General features: G+C 37.5%; 26 pseudogenes; all 26 read right to left on the reverse strand.

Annotated features, from left to right (window-relative positions):
• Window positions 1-306: 306 nt before the first annotated feature.
• On the reverse strand, window positions 307-425 carry LOC149704292 (5S ribosomal RNA; annotated as a pseudogene).
• A 129-nt stretch (window positions 426-554) lies between these two features.
• On the reverse strand, window positions 555-673 carry LOC149704293 (5S ribosomal RNA; annotated as a pseudogene).
• A 141-nt stretch (window positions 674-814) lies between these two features.
• Window positions 815-933, reverse strand: LOC149704294 (5S ribosomal RNA; annotated as a pseudogene).
• A 129-nt stretch (window positions 934-1,062) lies between these two features.
• Window positions 1,063-1,181, reverse strand: LOC149704295 (5S ribosomal RNA; annotated as a pseudogene).
• A 376-nt stretch (window positions 1,182-1,557) lies between these two features.
• LOC149704296 (5S ribosomal RNA) lies at window positions 1,558-1,676 on the reverse strand (annotated as a pseudogene).
• A 129-nt stretch (window positions 1,677-1,805) lies between these two features.
• LOC149704297 (5S ribosomal RNA) lies at window positions 1,806-1,924 on the reverse strand (annotated as a pseudogene).
• Window positions 1,925-2,053: 129 nt separating this feature from the next.
• Window positions 2,054-2,172, reverse strand: LOC149704298 (5S ribosomal RNA; annotated as a pseudogene).
• Window positions 2,173-2,313: 141 nt separating this feature from the next.
• LOC149704299 (5S ribosomal RNA) lies at window positions 2,314-2,432 on the reverse strand (annotated as a pseudogene).
• A 129-nt stretch (window positions 2,433-2,561) lies between these two features.
• LOC149704300 (5S ribosomal RNA) lies at window positions 2,562-2,680 on the reverse strand (annotated as a pseudogene).
• A 129-nt stretch (window positions 2,681-2,809) lies between these two features.
• Window positions 2,810-2,928, reverse strand: LOC149704301 (5S ribosomal RNA; annotated as a pseudogene).
• Window positions 2,929-3,069: 141 nt separating this feature from the next.
• LOC149704302 (5S ribosomal RNA) lies at window positions 3,070-3,188 on the reverse strand (annotated as a pseudogene).
• A 142-nt stretch (window positions 3,189-3,330) lies between these two features.
• LOC149704303 (5S ribosomal RNA) lies at window positions 3,331-3,449 on the reverse strand (annotated as a pseudogene).
• Window positions 3,450-3,589: 140 nt separating this feature from the next.
• On the reverse strand, window positions 3,590-3,708 carry LOC149704304 (5S ribosomal RNA; annotated as a pseudogene).
• Window positions 3,709-4,873: 1,165 nt separating this feature from the next.
• On the reverse strand, window positions 4,874-4,992 carry LOC149704305 (5S ribosomal RNA; annotated as a pseudogene).
• Window positions 4,993-5,132: 140 nt separating this feature from the next.
• Window positions 5,133-5,250, reverse strand: LOC149704306 (5S ribosomal RNA; annotated as a pseudogene).
• A 631-nt stretch (window positions 5,251-5,881) lies between these two features.
• LOC149704307 (5S ribosomal RNA) lies at window positions 5,882-6,000 on the reverse strand (annotated as a pseudogene).
• Window positions 6,001-6,129: 129 nt separating this feature from the next.
• Window positions 6,130-6,248, reverse strand: LOC149704308 (5S ribosomal RNA; annotated as a pseudogene).
• Window positions 6,249-6,375: 127 nt separating this feature from the next.
• Window positions 6,376-6,494, reverse strand: LOC149704309 (5S ribosomal RNA; annotated as a pseudogene).
• Window positions 6,495-6,623: 129 nt separating this feature from the next.
• On the reverse strand, window positions 6,624-6,742 carry LOC149704310 (5S ribosomal RNA; annotated as a pseudogene).
• Window positions 6,743-6,869: 127 nt separating this feature from the next.
• LOC149704311 (5S ribosomal RNA) lies at window positions 6,870-6,988 on the reverse strand (annotated as a pseudogene).
• An 890-nt stretch (window positions 6,989-7,878) lies between these two features.
• LOC149704312 (5S ribosomal RNA) lies at window positions 7,879-7,997 on the reverse strand (annotated as a pseudogene).
• A 129-nt stretch (window positions 7,998-8,126) lies between these two features.
• Window positions 8,127-8,245, reverse strand: LOC149704313 (5S ribosomal RNA; annotated as a pseudogene).
• Window positions 8,246-8,372: 127 nt separating this feature from the next.
• On the reverse strand, window positions 8,373-8,491 carry LOC149704314 (5S ribosomal RNA; annotated as a pseudogene).
• Window positions 8,492-8,632: 141 nt separating this feature from the next.
• LOC149704315 (5S ribosomal RNA) lies at window positions 8,633-8,751 on the reverse strand (annotated as a pseudogene).
• Window positions 8,752-8,880: 129 nt separating this feature from the next.
• LOC149704316 (5S ribosomal RNA) lies at window positions 8,881-8,999 on the reverse strand (annotated as a pseudogene).
• Window positions 9,000-9,128: 129 nt separating this feature from the next.
• Window positions 9,129-9,247, reverse strand: LOC149704317 (5S ribosomal RNA; annotated as a pseudogene).
• Between the last annotated feature and the right edge of the window lie 5,259 nt (window positions 9,248-14,506).

Below are 14,506 nucleotides of genomic sequence, written 5' to 3' on the forward strand. Positions count from 1 at the left end.
AATAAATGAAAAAAATTCCCTTTTTTCATATCTGGTGGAATTTAAAAGTGGAAAACAAAAGTGAAAAAGCCAACGGCACGCAGTTTTGGTCTCCCGCCCAAGTACTGACTGCGCTCGACGCTGCTTAATTCGATGATCGGACGAGAACCGTTGTTTTCAGCGTGATATGGCCATTGCCGAGAGAACTAGTTAATAATTCGAATTTAAAACTAATTAGACAAATTAGCCTTCCTGCATCTTTTTAAAATAATAACTTAATGAAAAAATTATATCTGGTGGAATTTAAAAGAGGAAACAAAAGAGAAAAGCCAACGGCACGCAGTGTTCCTTAGTCGTCTCCCTCCCAAGTACTGACTGCGCTCGACGCTGCTTAACTTCGATGATCGGACGAGAACCGTTGTTTTCAGCGTGATATGGCCATTGCCGAGAGAAGTAGTTAATAATTCGAATTTGAAACTAATTAGACAAATTAGCCTTCCTGCATCTTTTTAAAACAATAACTAAATGAAAAAATTATATCTGGTGGAATTTAAAAGAGGAAACAAAAGAGAAAGAGCCAACGGCACGCAGTGTTCCTTAGTGGTCTCCCTCCCAAGTACTGACTGCGCTCGACGCTGCTTAACTTCGGTGATCGGACGAGAACCGTTGTTTTAAGCGTGATATGGCCATTGCCGAGAAAACTAGTTAATAATTCGAGTTTAAAACTAATTAGACAAATTAGCCTTCCTGCATCTTTTTAAAACAATAAAGAAATGAAAAAATTTCCCTTTTTTCATATCTGGTGGATTTTAAAAGAGGAAAACAAAAGTGAAATAGTCAACGGCACGCAGTGTTCCTAAGTGGTCTTCCACCCAAGTACTGACTGCGCTCGACGCTCCTTAACTTCGGTTATCGGACGAGAACCGTTGTTTTCAGCGTGATATGGCCATTGCCGAGAGAAGTAGTTAATAATTCGAATTTAAAACTAATTAGACAAATTAGCCTTCCTGCATCTTTTTAAAACAATAACTAAATGAAAAAATTATATCTGGTGGAATTTAAAAGAGGAAACAAATGAGAAAAAGCCAACGGCACGCAGTGTTCCTTAGTGGTCTCCCGCCCAAGTACTGACTGCGCTCGACGCTGCTTAACTTCGGTGATCGGACGAGAACCGTTGTTTTAAGCGTGATATGGCCATTGCCGAGAGAACTAGTTAATAATTCGAGTTTAAAACTAATTAGACAAATTAGCCTTCCTGCATCTTTTTAAAACAATAACTAAATGAAAAAATTATATCTGGTGGAATTTAAAAGAGGAAACAAAAGAGAAAAAGCCAACGGCACGCAGTGTTCCTTAGTGGTCTCCCTCCCAAGTACTGACTAAGCTCGACGCTGCTTAACCTCTGTGATCGGACAGAACCGTTGTTTTCAGCGTGCCATTGCCATTGCCGAGACAACTAGACAATAATTCGAATTTTAAACTAATTAGTCAAATTAGCCTTCCTGCATCTTTTTAAAACAATAACTAAATGAAAAAATTATATCTGGTGGAATTTAAAAGAGGAAACAAAAGAGAAAAAGCCAACGGCACGCAGTGTTCCTTAGTGGTCTCCCGCCCAAGTACTGACTGGGCTCGACGCTGCTTAACTTCGGTGATCGGACGAGAACCGTTGTTTTAAGCGTGATATGGCCATTGCCGAGAGAACTAGTTAATAATTCGAGTTTAAAACTAATTAGACAAATTAGCCTTCCTGCATCTTTTTAAAACAATAACTAAATGAAAAAATTAAATCTGGTGGAATTTAAAAGAGGAAACAAAAGAGAAAAAGCCAACGGCACGCAGTGTTCCTTAGTGGTCTCCCTCCCGAGTACTGACTGCGCTCGACGCTGCTTAACTTCTGTGATCGGACGAGAACCGTTTTTTTCAGCGTGCTATTGCCATTGCCGAGAGAACTAGTTAATAATTCGAATTTAAAACTAATTAGACAAATTAGCCTTCCTGCATCTTTTTAAAACAATAACTAAATGAAAAAAATATATCTGGTGGAATTTAAAAGAGGAAACAAAAGAGAAAATGCCAACGGCACGCAGTGTTCCTTAGTGGTCTCCCTCCCGAGTACTGACTGCGCTCGACGCTGCTTAACTTCTGTGATCGGACGAGAACCGTTTTTTTCAGCGTGCTATTGCCATTGCCGAGAGAACTAGTTAATAATTCGAATTTTAAACTAATTAGACAAATTAGCCTTCCTGCATCTTTTTAAAACAATAAAGAAATGAAAAAATTTCCCTTTTTTCATATCTGGTGGATTTTAAAAGAGGAAAACAAAAGTGAAATAGTCAACGGCACGCAGTGTTCCTAAGTGGTCTTCCACCCAAGTACTGACTGCGCTCGACGCTCCTTAACTTCGGTGATCGGACGAGAACCGTTGTTTTCAGCGTGATATGGCCATTGCCGAGAGAAGTAGTTAATAATTCGAATTTAAAACTAATTAGACAAATTAGCCTTCCTGCATCTTTTTAAAACAATAACTAAATGAAAAAATTATATCTGGTGGAATTTAAAAGAGGAAACAAAAGAGAAAAAGCCAACGGCACGCAGTGTTCCTTAGTGGTCTCCCGCCCAAGTACTGACTGCGCTCGACGCTGCTTAACTTCGGTGATCGGACGAGAACCGTTGTTTTAAGCGTGATATGGCCATTGCCGAGAGAACTAGTTAATAATTCGAGTTTAAAACTAATTAGACAAATTAGCCTTCCTGCATCTTTTTAAAACAATTACTAAATGAAAAAATTATATCTGGTGGAATTTAAAAGAGGAAACAAAAGAGAAAAAGCCAACGGCACGCAGTGTTCCTTAGTGGTCTCCCTCCCAAGTACTGACTAAGCTCGACGCTGCTTAACTTCTGTGATCGGACGAGAACCGTTGTTTTCAGCGTGCCATTGCCATTGCCGAGACAACTAGATAATAATTCGAATTTAAAACTAATTAAACAAATTAGCCTTCCTGCATCATCTTAAAAGAATAACAAAAAGAAAACATGTTCGCTTTTTTCATATCTGGTGGAATATAAAAGAGGAAACAAAAGAGAAAAAGCCAACGGTATGCAGTGCCCCTTAGAGGTCTCCCTCCCAAGTACTGACTGCGCTCGACGCTGCTTAACTTCGGTGATCGGACGAGAACCGGTGTTTTCAACGTGATATGGCCGTTGCCGAGAGAAGATGTTAATTATTTGAATTTAAAACTAATTGTACAAATTAGCCTTCCTGCATCTTTTTAAAAAAAATAACTAAATGAAAAAAATTCCCTTTTTTCGTATCTGGTGGAATTTAAAAGTGGAAAACAAAAGTGAAAAAGCCAACGGCACGCAATGTTCCTAAGTGGTCTTCCACCCAAGTACTGACTTCTCTCGACGCTGCTTAACTTCGGTGATCGGACGAGAACCGGTGTTTTCAGCGTCATATGGCCGTTGCCGAGAGAACTCTTTAATAATTCGAATTTTAAACTAATAAGACAAATTAGCCTTCCTGCATCTTTTTAAAACAAAAACTTAATGAAAAAAATTCCCTTTTTTCATATCTGGTGGAATTTAAAAGAGGAAACAAAAGTGAAATAGTCAACGGCACGCAGTGTTCCTAAGTGGTCTCCCACCCAAGTGCTGACTGCGCTCGACGCTGCTTAACTTCGGTGTTCGGACGAGAACCAGTGTTTTCAGCGTCATATGGCAGTTGCCGAGAGAACTAGTTAATAATTCGAATTTCGGAATACGGAAGGCATTATATTCCATAATAGGGGTAGAGATGTCAGTAGGGTACTAAATGGTATCGAACTTAATAAGGAAAAAATTAAAATAGTAGATAAATACAAATATCTAGGCCTATACTTTGATAAACACCTAACCTGGGACAGTCATGTCAATATAACCAGCTCAAAATTAGCCCGAGTGAATGGATTGCTTTACCATTGTAGAAAAATGGTACCCAGAAATATCCTAATTGAAATATACCACGCATTATTTAATTCGGTGTTCTCTTATGGAATACAATTCTGGGGCAACACAACAAAAGCTAATAAAAATAGGATACATATCCTACAAAAAAGGGCAATTAGATCAATTTATAATTTGTCATTTAGAGACCATACCCAAGAGTATTTTACTAGGGCAAAAATTTTAAACATACAAGAGAGTATACAGTATAATAGCTTATGTTTCATATACACAAACATTAGGCGGGAAAATAGCCTACTAAAACAGAAGCAGAAAAATAGACATACTAGATCACTAGAGCTATTAGATTTACCTAAATGTAACACCTCAAAAAAATTCACGTCTATCTTTTATACGGGAATAAAATTATATAACACAATATCACCTGAAATTCAAGCAAAACCGACTTTAACTAGATTTAAAAAGACTATAAAATCACTAATATTAGAAAAAAATAATAAAACCTTTACTTTTTTATTTAATTTGTTTTTATAAAGCCACCTTTGGCATAACCAATTGTTAAATATTTTATAATATACCATGCCACTGTTCAATTTTAAGTGGATATAACATATATTCATTAAATCTTTTTTCATGAATCTTTAACACGAATTATTATAAGACACCATTGTTAAATCTATTTTTTATTTGATTAAATTAAATTGTTAAATTAAATTAAGCAGATAGGCACGGGGCTTACAAGTCACAATGTGACTTAGCCCCGTAGCAAACTGTAATGTAATGAAAAGTAAAAAATAAACATTTTTGAATTTGAATTTTTTGAATTTTTTTGAATTTTAAACTAATTTGACAAATTAGCCTTCCTGCATCTTTTTAAAACAATAAATAAATGAAAAATTTCCCTTTTTTCAAATCTGGTGGAATTTAAAAGAGGAAACAAAAGTGAAATAGTCAACATCACGCAGTGTTCCTAAGTGGTCTCCCACCCAAGTATTGACTGCGCTCGACGCTGCTTAACTTCGGTGATCGGACAAGAACCAGTGTTTTCAGCGTGCTATTGCCATTGCCGAGAGAACTAGATAATAATTCGAATTGTAAACTAATTAGACAAATGAGCCTTCCTGCATCTTTTTAAAACAATAAATAAATGAAAAAATTTCCCTTTTTTCATATCTAGTGGAATTTAAAAGAGGAAAAAAAAGTGAAATAGTCAACGGCACGCAGTGTTCCTAAATGGTCTCCCACCCAAGTACTGACTGCGCTTGACGCTGCTTAACGTCTGTGATCGGACGAGAACCGTTGTTTTCAGCGTGATATTGCATTGCCGAGAGAACTAATTAATAATTCGAATTTAAAACTAATTAGACAAATTACCCTTCATCTTTTAAAAATTTTAAAAAAGAAAATATGTTTGCTTTTTACTTATCTGGTGGAATTTAAAAGAGGAAACAAACGTAAAAAAGCCAACGGCACTCGGTGTTCCTTAGTGGTCTTCCTCCCAAGTACTGACTGCGCTCGACGCTGTTTAACTTCGATGATAGGACGAGAACCGGTGTTTTCAGTGTGATATGGAAGTTGCCGAGAGTGCTAGTTTATAATTCGAATTTAAAACTAATTAGACAAATTAGCCTTCCTGCATCTTTTTAAAACAATAACTAAATGAAAAAATTATATCTGGTGGAATTTAAAAGAGGAAACAAAAGAGAAAAAGCCAACGGCACGCAGTGTTCCTTAGTGGTCTCCCGCCCAAGTACTGACTGCGCTCGACGCTGCATAACTTCTGTGATCGGACGAGAACCGTTTTTTTCAGGGTGCTATTGCCATTGCCGAGAGAACTAGTTAATAATTCGAATTTTAAACTAATTAGACAAATTAGCCTTCCTGCATCTTTTTAAAACAATAACTAAATGAAAAAATTATATCTGGTGGAATTTAAAAGAGGAAACAAAAGAGAAAAAGCCAACGGCACGCAGTGTTCCTTAGTGGTCTCCCGCCCAAGTACTGACTGGGCTCGACGCTGCTTAACTTCGGTGATCGGACGAGAACCGTTGTTTTAAGCGTGATATGGCCATTGCCGAGAGAACTAGTTAATAATTCGAGTTTAAAACTAATTAGACAAATTAGCCTTCCTGCATCTTTTTAAAACAATAACTAAATGAAAAAATTAAATCTGGTGGAATTTAAAAGAGGAAACAAAAGAGAAAAAGCCAACGGCACGCAGTGTTCCTTAGTGGTCTCCCTCCCGAGTACTGACTGCGCTCGACGCTGCTTAACTTCTGTGATCGGACGAGAACCGTTTTTTTCAGCGTGCTATTGCCATTGCCGAGAGAACTAGTTAATAATTCGAATTTAAAACTAATTAGACAAATTAGCCTTCCTGCATCTTTTTAAAACAATAACTAAATGAAAAAAATATCTGGTGGAATTTAAAAGAGGAAACAAAAGAGAAAAAGCCAACGGCACGCAGTGTTCCTTAGTGGTCTCCCTCCCGAGTACTGACTGCGCTCGACGCTGCTTAACTTCTGTGATCGGACGAGAACCGTTTTTTTCAGCGTGCTATTGCCATTGCCGAGAGAACTAGTTAATAATTCGAATTTTAAACTAATTAGACAAATTAGCCTTCCTGCATCTTTTTAAAACAATAACTAAATGAAAAAATTAAATCTGGTGGAATTTAAAAGAGGAAACAAAAGAGAAAAAGCCAACGGCACGCAGTGTTCCTTAGTGGTCTCCCTCCCGAGTACTGACTGCGCTCGACGCTGCTTAACTTCTGTGATCGGACGAGAACCGTTTTTTTCAGCGTGCTATTGCCATTGCCGATAGAACTAGTTAATAATTCGAATTTAAATCTAATTAGACAAATTAGCCTTCCTGCATCTTTTTAAAACAATAACTAAATGAAAAAAATATCTGGTGGAATTTAAAAGAGGAAACAAAAGAGAAAAAGCCAACGGCACGCAGTGTTCCTTAGTGGTCTCCCTCCCGAGTACTGACTGCGCTCGACGCTGCTTAACTTCTGTGATCGGACGAGAACCGTTTTTTTCAGCGTGCTATTGCCATTGCCGAGAGAACTAGTTAATAATTCGAATTTTAAACTAATTAGACAAATTAGCCTTCCTGCATCTTTTTAAAACAATAAAGAAATGAAAAAATTTCCCTTTTTTCATATCTGGTGGATTTTAAAAGAGGAAAACAAAAGTGAAATAGTCAACGGCACGCATTGTTCCTAAGTGGTCTTCCACCCAAGTACTGACTGCGCTCGACGCTCCTTAACGTCTGTGATCGGACGAGAACCGTTGTTTTCAGCGTGATATTGCATTGCCGAGAGAACTAATTAATAATTCGAATTTAAAACTAATTAGACAAATTACCCTTCATCTTTTAAAAATTTTAAAAAAGAAAATATGTTTGCTTTTTACTTATCTGGTGGAATTTAAAAGAGGAAACAAACGTAAAAAAGCCAACGGCACTCGGTGTTCCTTAGTGGTCTTCCTCCCAAGTACTGACTGCGCTCGACGCTGTTTAACTTCGATGATAGGACGAGAACCGGTGTTTTCAGTGTGATATGGAAGTTGCCGAGAGTGCTAGTTTATAATTCGAATTTAAAACTAATTAGACAAATTAGCCTTCCTGCATCTTTTTAAAACAATAACTAAATGAAAAAATTATATCTGGTGGAATTTAAAAGAGGAAACAAAAGAGAAAAAGCCAACGGCACGCAGTGTTCCTTAGTGGTCTCCCGCCCAAGTACTGACTGCGCTCGACGCTGCATAACTTCTGTGATCGGACGAGAGCCGTTTTTTTCAGGGTGCTATTGCCATTGCCGAGAGAACTAGTTAATAATTCGAATTTTAAACTAATTAGACAAATTAGCCTTCCTGCATCTTTTTAAAACAATAACTAAATGAAAAAATTATATCTGGTGGAATTTAAAAGAGGAAACAAAAGAGAAAAAGCCAACGGCACGCAGTGTTCCTTAGTGGTCTCCCGCCCAAGTACTGACTGGGCTCGACGCTGCTTAACTTCGGTGATCGGACGAGAACCGTTGTTTTAAGCGTGATATGGCCATTGCCGAGAGAACTAGTTAATAATTCGAGTTTAAAACTAATTAGACAAATTAGCCTTCCTGCATCTTTTTAAAACAATAACTAAATGAAAAAATTAAATCTGGTGGAATTTAAAAGAGGAAACAAAAGAGAAAAAGCCAACGGCACGCAGTGTTCCTTAGTGGTCTCCCTCCCGAGTACTGACTGCGCTCGACGCTGCTTAACTTCTGTGATCGGACGAGAACCGTTTTTTTCAGCGTGCTATTGCCATTGCCGAGAGAACTAGTTAATAATTCGAATTTAAAACTAATTAGACAAATTAGCCTTCCTGCATCTTTTTAAAACAATAACTAAATGAAAAAAATATCTGGTGGAATTTAAAAGAGGAAACAAAAGAGAAAAAGCCAACGGCACGCAGTGTTCCTTAGTGGTCTCCCTCCCGAGTACTGACTGCGCTCGACGCTGCTTAACTTCTGTGATCGGACGAGAACCGTTTTTTTCAGCGTGCTATTGCCATTGCCGAGAGAACTAGTTAATAATTCGAATTTTAAACTAATTAGACAAATTAGCCTTCCTGCATCTTTTTAAAACAATAAAGAAATGAAAAAATTTCCCTTTTTTCATATCTGGTGGATTTTAAAAGAGGAAAACAAAAGTGAAATAGTCAACGGCACGCAGTGTTCCTAAGTGGTCTTCCACCCAAGTACTGACTGCGCTCGACGCTCCTTAACTTCGGTGATCGGACGAGAACCGTTTATTTCAGCGTGATATGGCCATTGCCGAGAGAAGTAGTTAATAATTCGAATTTAAAACTAATTAGACAAATTAGCCTTCCTGCATCTTTTTAAAACAATAACTAAATGAAAAAATTATATCTGGTGGAATTTAAAAGAGGAAACAAAAGAGAAAAAGCCAACGGCACGCAGTGTTCCTTAGTGGTCTCCCGCCCAAGTACTGACTGCGCTCGACGCTGCTTAACTTCGGTGATCGGACGAGAACCGTTGTTTTAAGCGTGATATGGCCATTGCCGAGAGAACTAGTTAATAATTCGAGTTTAAAACTAATTAGACAAATTAGCCTTCCTGCATCTTTTTAAAACAATAACTAAATGAAAAAATTATATCTGGTGGAATTTAAAAGAGGAAACAAAAGAGAAAAAGCCAACGGCACGCAGTGTTCCTTAGTGGTCTCCCTCCCAAGTACTGACTAAGCTCGACGCTGCTTAACTTCTGTGATCGGACGAGAACCGTTGTTTTCAGCGTGCCATTGCCATTGCCGAGACAACTAGATAATAATTCGAATTTTAAACTAATTAGTCAAATTAGCCTTCCTGCATCTTTTTAAAACAATAACTAAATGAAACAAGTTGGGAAAGCCAAAATATTACCTCTCCGAGTGGAGATGACTATCACTACCCCTTAAACAACCTAAATATATGCATCTATCGCTTTTTTTAATTCTTTCCAAGTGCAGGAATTCAATTTTAAAATAGTCAATTGTTCAAGCCTTTTCAATATCTCTCAATTGCTGGGGAAACTCTACTCTCTTGCTATACCTCAACCGTATTCTTAGTCTACCAGTATGATTTGTAACATTTGTCCATATCAAAGCTGAATCATACATCGCCACACAAAAAGCAAATGTCCCCAAAACATGGAAGCCATAACCCAATCACACATAAGCTAGGCTCGTACTTGTTCATCGCTTTCGATGATTTCACTAATATTAGCATTAACATTTTGTACATTATTGGGTTCCTTATTAATAGATATGCCTACGCCTACAGTACTTTCAATAGAACATTTATTTAATGCATTATCTTTCGTACGATCATGGCCAACTGGCCTCGTGGTAGGACCAACATTTTGCGTGCTAGAACCTGTTCCAGAAACAGCCTTTTTTCCGCGGCTAACGCTCTTCTCCTTTCATTTTCTCGTTTCCTAAATTCAGGATCTGACCTTTTTGCCCTCATTCTTTCCCTTGCCTTTAGTTTTCTGATTTCCTCTTTACTTAAATTATTATCTTCCTCCATTTACTTATTGATCAGTTAAATACTCACAAAGGTTGGCAAAATCAATCTCCTTAAATACTCACACAGGTTGGCAAAATCAATCTCCTTCAGTAATACGTAAGGCTTAATTATATTATTTGCCGAACAAAATTAATCGAGCAAATTTAACACTTAACTTCTTCCTTCGAAATTCTATCAAAGAATGAATCAACTGTTTAAAAAAAGGTTTTTTTCGCGAATAGGGCGCTATCATACCAACAGCAATTCCGTCATATTTAAAAAATATACATTGCCAACACTTTTTTCAAATAAAGAATGATACAAGTTGGGAAAACCAAAATATTACCTCTCCGTGTCGAGAAGATTATATAACCTTAAGTATCCAATGAAAACGTCGACCTTTTTGCCCTCATCCTTTCCCGCGCTTTGCGCTTCCACATTTCATCCTTAGTCTCAACATTATCTTCCTCCATTTTACATACAAAAATCAAATACTCACAAAAAGAAGTGGCAAATACCTGCTGGCTCTTTACAACCACTTAATATCCAATTTCCAACAACAATAATATACCGCTAGTTTAATTGACAACCTACTAGCATCGAAATTCTCATTAAGAATGGCTCCCGCGGATAAAATAAGGGCAATTTTCAACTAGGTGGGCGTTATCTCATTAGATTTGAAAAATATCATTTGTCTTTTTTACCAACGCCTAACCGTTTGGATTTTTTAAAAGCAATCTTAGCAGCAAAAAATATTTTTTGATACAAAATAAATGTTTTATATTCTTATTAAAAATAAAACAAGAGGATAAAAAAGGTCTGTCCTCTCGTAATTTTTTAAGCTTTTATCATGATTACTCTATACAACAGTAACAAGGAGTATAAACCCATTAGTGGAAGCAGTATTTTTTTTTCCGAAACAATCTCGCTTATGTTTATCCTCTCTAAACTTCGCTAAAAACGTATTACTCCTACGTAAAATATTAATAGACAGGCAAGGATTCATACCATTAAAGGAGCGCAATATTATCCATATTTTCATTTCATATACAGAGAAATGAAATTATTATGTTTCTGAGAGGAGCTTCCCATTTTTGTTGTTGTTTTGAAAAATATATCGCAATGATAGATATAGGAGGCAATGAATGAAATATATCACAATGCACGGGCCTTGATAGATATAGGAGGCAATGAAGGAAATATATCGCATGCACGGGCCTTGGTAGATATAGGAGGCAATGATAATCTCTCTCTTTGCACGAGAGGTTTATCTTTAATATTTAAATAAATATAATTATTTTTAATTATTTTAATCTTCAATAATTAACATTAATAATAGTTAAATCGTTTAAAATAAAGTTATACTTATTATCTTCTCAAACTTTGCTAATATTGACGTTTAAAGTGAAGGGTACCCCTCTTCCCGCTTTCTTCAAATTTTGGGGTATATATACGATTCGTTTCCATTATAATAGTAAGGAAAAACCGCAAATGCGAAAACCTTTGGTAGCGATCCTACCTTAGGGAGGCTAGACGTTTCTCGTAACCCTAGCTGATCGCCGCGTATATCCTAAAACCAAACGATGATAATGGAGTAGAAGCCAATGATACAGATTGGTGTCTATGTGGAATAGACGGAAGACCAGTGGATGGTGGTGTTAGAAGGCAGTGTAAGTGCAGACGGGTGTCAATGTGGAATTGACAAAGAACAGAAGATGGTGGTGATTAGAAGCCAGTATGTACAGACTGGTGTCCACGTGGAATGGACGAAGACCAGAAGATGGTGGTGATTAGCAGCCAGTAAGAACAGACTAGTGTCCGTGTGGTATGGACAAAGACCAGAAGATTGGTGGTGTGAGAACTCAAGTAGAGGAGCCATTTCCGTGACTGTGAAAGCAGTTCGGAAATGGCGAACACGTTTGCTCCGATACGCAAACTGCGAACGCGGTCACGTGGGTGTAACAACGGACAGACAGACACACAGACACACACACACACACACACAGACACGGCCGTTACAGAACCTCTCCTGGACTACGTCACACGGAGAGGTAACAAGTTGGGAAAACCAAAATATTACCTCTCCGTGTCGAGAAGATTATATAACCTTAAGTATCCAATGAAAACGTCGACCTTTTTGCCCTCATCCTTTCCCGCGCTTTGCGCTTCCACATTTCATCCTTAGTCTCAACATTATCTTCCTCCATTTTACATACAAAAATCAAATACTCACAAAAAGAAGTGGCAAAAACCTGCTGGCTCTTTACAACCACTTAATATCCAATTTCCAACAACAATAATATACCGCTAGTTTAATTGACAACCTACTAGCATCGAAATTCTCATTAAGAATGGCTCCCGCGGATAAAAAAAGGGCAATTTTCAACTAGGTAGGCGTTATCTCATTAGATTTGAAAAATATCATTTGTCTTTTTTACCAACGCCTAACCGTTTGGATTTTTTAAAAGCAATCTTAGCAGCAAAAAATATTTTTTGATACAAAATAAATGTTTTATATTCTTATTAAAAATAAAACAAGAGGATAAAAAAGGTCTGTCCTCTCGTAATTTTTTAAGCTTTTATCATGATTACTCTATACAACAGTAACAAGGAGTATAAACCCATTAGTGGAAGCAGTATTTTTTTTTCCGAAACAATCTCGCTTATGTTTATCCTCTCTAAACTTCGCTAAAAACGTATTACTCCTACGTAAAATATTAATAGACAGGCAAGGATTCATACCATTAAAGGAGCGCAATATTATCCATATTTTCATTTCATATACAGAGAAATGAAATTATTATGTTTCTGAGAGGAGCTTCCCATTTTTGTTGTTGTTTTGAAAAATATATCGCAATGATAGATATAGGAGGCAATGAATGAAATATATCACAATGCACGGGCCTTGATAGATATAGGAGGCAATGAAGGAAATATATCGCATGCACGGGCCTTGGTAGATATAGGAGGCAATGATAATCTCTCTCTTTGCACGAGAGGTTTATCTTTAATATTTAAATAAATATAATTATTTTTAATTATTTTAATCTTCAATAATTAACATTAATAATAGTTAAATCGTTTAAAATAAAGTTATACTTATTATCTTCTCAAACTTTGCTAATATTGACGTTTAAAGTGAAGGGTACCCCTCTTCCCGCTTTCTTCAAATTTTAGGGTATATATACGATTCGTTTCCATTATAATAGTAAGGAAAAACCGCAAATGCGAAAACCTTTGGTAGCGATCCTACCTTAGGGAGGCTAGACGTTTCTCGTAACCCTAGCTGATCGCCGCGTATATCCTAAAACCAAACGATGATAATGGAGTAGAAGCCAATGATACAGATTGGTGTCTATGTGGAATAGACGGAAGACCAGTGGATGGTGGTGTTAGAAGGCAGTGTAAGTGCAGACGGGTGTCAATGTGGAATTGACAAAGAACAGAAGATGGTGGTGATTAGAAGCCAGTATGTACAGACTGGTGTCCACGTGGAATGGACGAAGACCAGAAGATGGTGGTGATTAGCAGCCAGTAAGAACAGACTAGTGTCCGTGTGGTATGGACAAAGACCAGAAGATTGGTGGTGTGAGAACTCAAGTAGAGGAGCCATTTCCGTGACTGTGAAAGCAGTTCGGAAATGGCGAACACGTTTGCTCCGATACGCAAACTGCGAACGCGGTCACGTGGGTGTAACAACGGACAGACAGACACACAGACACACACACACACACACAGACACGGCCGTTACAGAACCTCTCCTGGACTACGTCACACGGAGAGGTAAAAAGTGCGTAAAAAAAGGTCTTTCACAAATAGGCCTAGGGGGCGTATAAACTAAACAGCAACAACGCTCTACAGCTACACTAATCTTACACAAACAAGGAGTACTATAAACCCACTACTGGAAGCGGTATTTTTATTCAAACGTAAAACAATTTCGCTTAAGCTTAACATCTCTAGACATGGGTAAAAATGTCTCTATCACTCCTAGACATTATAACTCAAATTCATCTGATTATGTTTTAACAAGGTTAAATCTAACTGGGAGTAAGATGAAAGGAGTAGAAGCTTATCTGTCTAAGGAAATATGAAATTTTATCTTAACAGTTCGTTAAATCATAAGTTTATAGCGAAAAAACGCGGAAGGGGAAAACGAGCAGACAACTGCGATTTTTGGGGGTAGAAGGTTAAGAGCGCCATCTGTCGTCCGTGCCAAAGTTGAACTTCCACTCGAAACGCAATGAGAAAGTGGATAAAATAATGCCATCAGCTATTTAACTGCGTGGATATATTTAATGACTTGACCCATGACATGCCCATAACACTGGCTTCTATGAATCCTATTTATTCTTGGATGCTAGGAAACTTGGTAGACGTAACAGTCTGTACCAAGTACCCAAGCATCCTTCAATAAACGCCTGGCAACATTGTGGTACGCATGGTACAACTAAAAAATAGGATGTGTATCTATCTTTCCAGTCACTCCAAGTCGTTAAGCCCTCATTACAGAGGATTTGAAACA

The sequence above is a fragment of the Phalangium opilio genome, unplaced genomic scaffold (genome assembly GCF_054372755.1).
Source record: "Phalangium opilio isolate 3A_F unplaced genomic scaffold, DU_Popi_V2 ptg000017l_1, whole genome shotgun sequence".
Lineage (NCBI taxonomy): Eukaryota > Metazoa > Arthropoda > Arachnida > Opiliones > Phalangiidae > Phalangium > Phalangium opilio.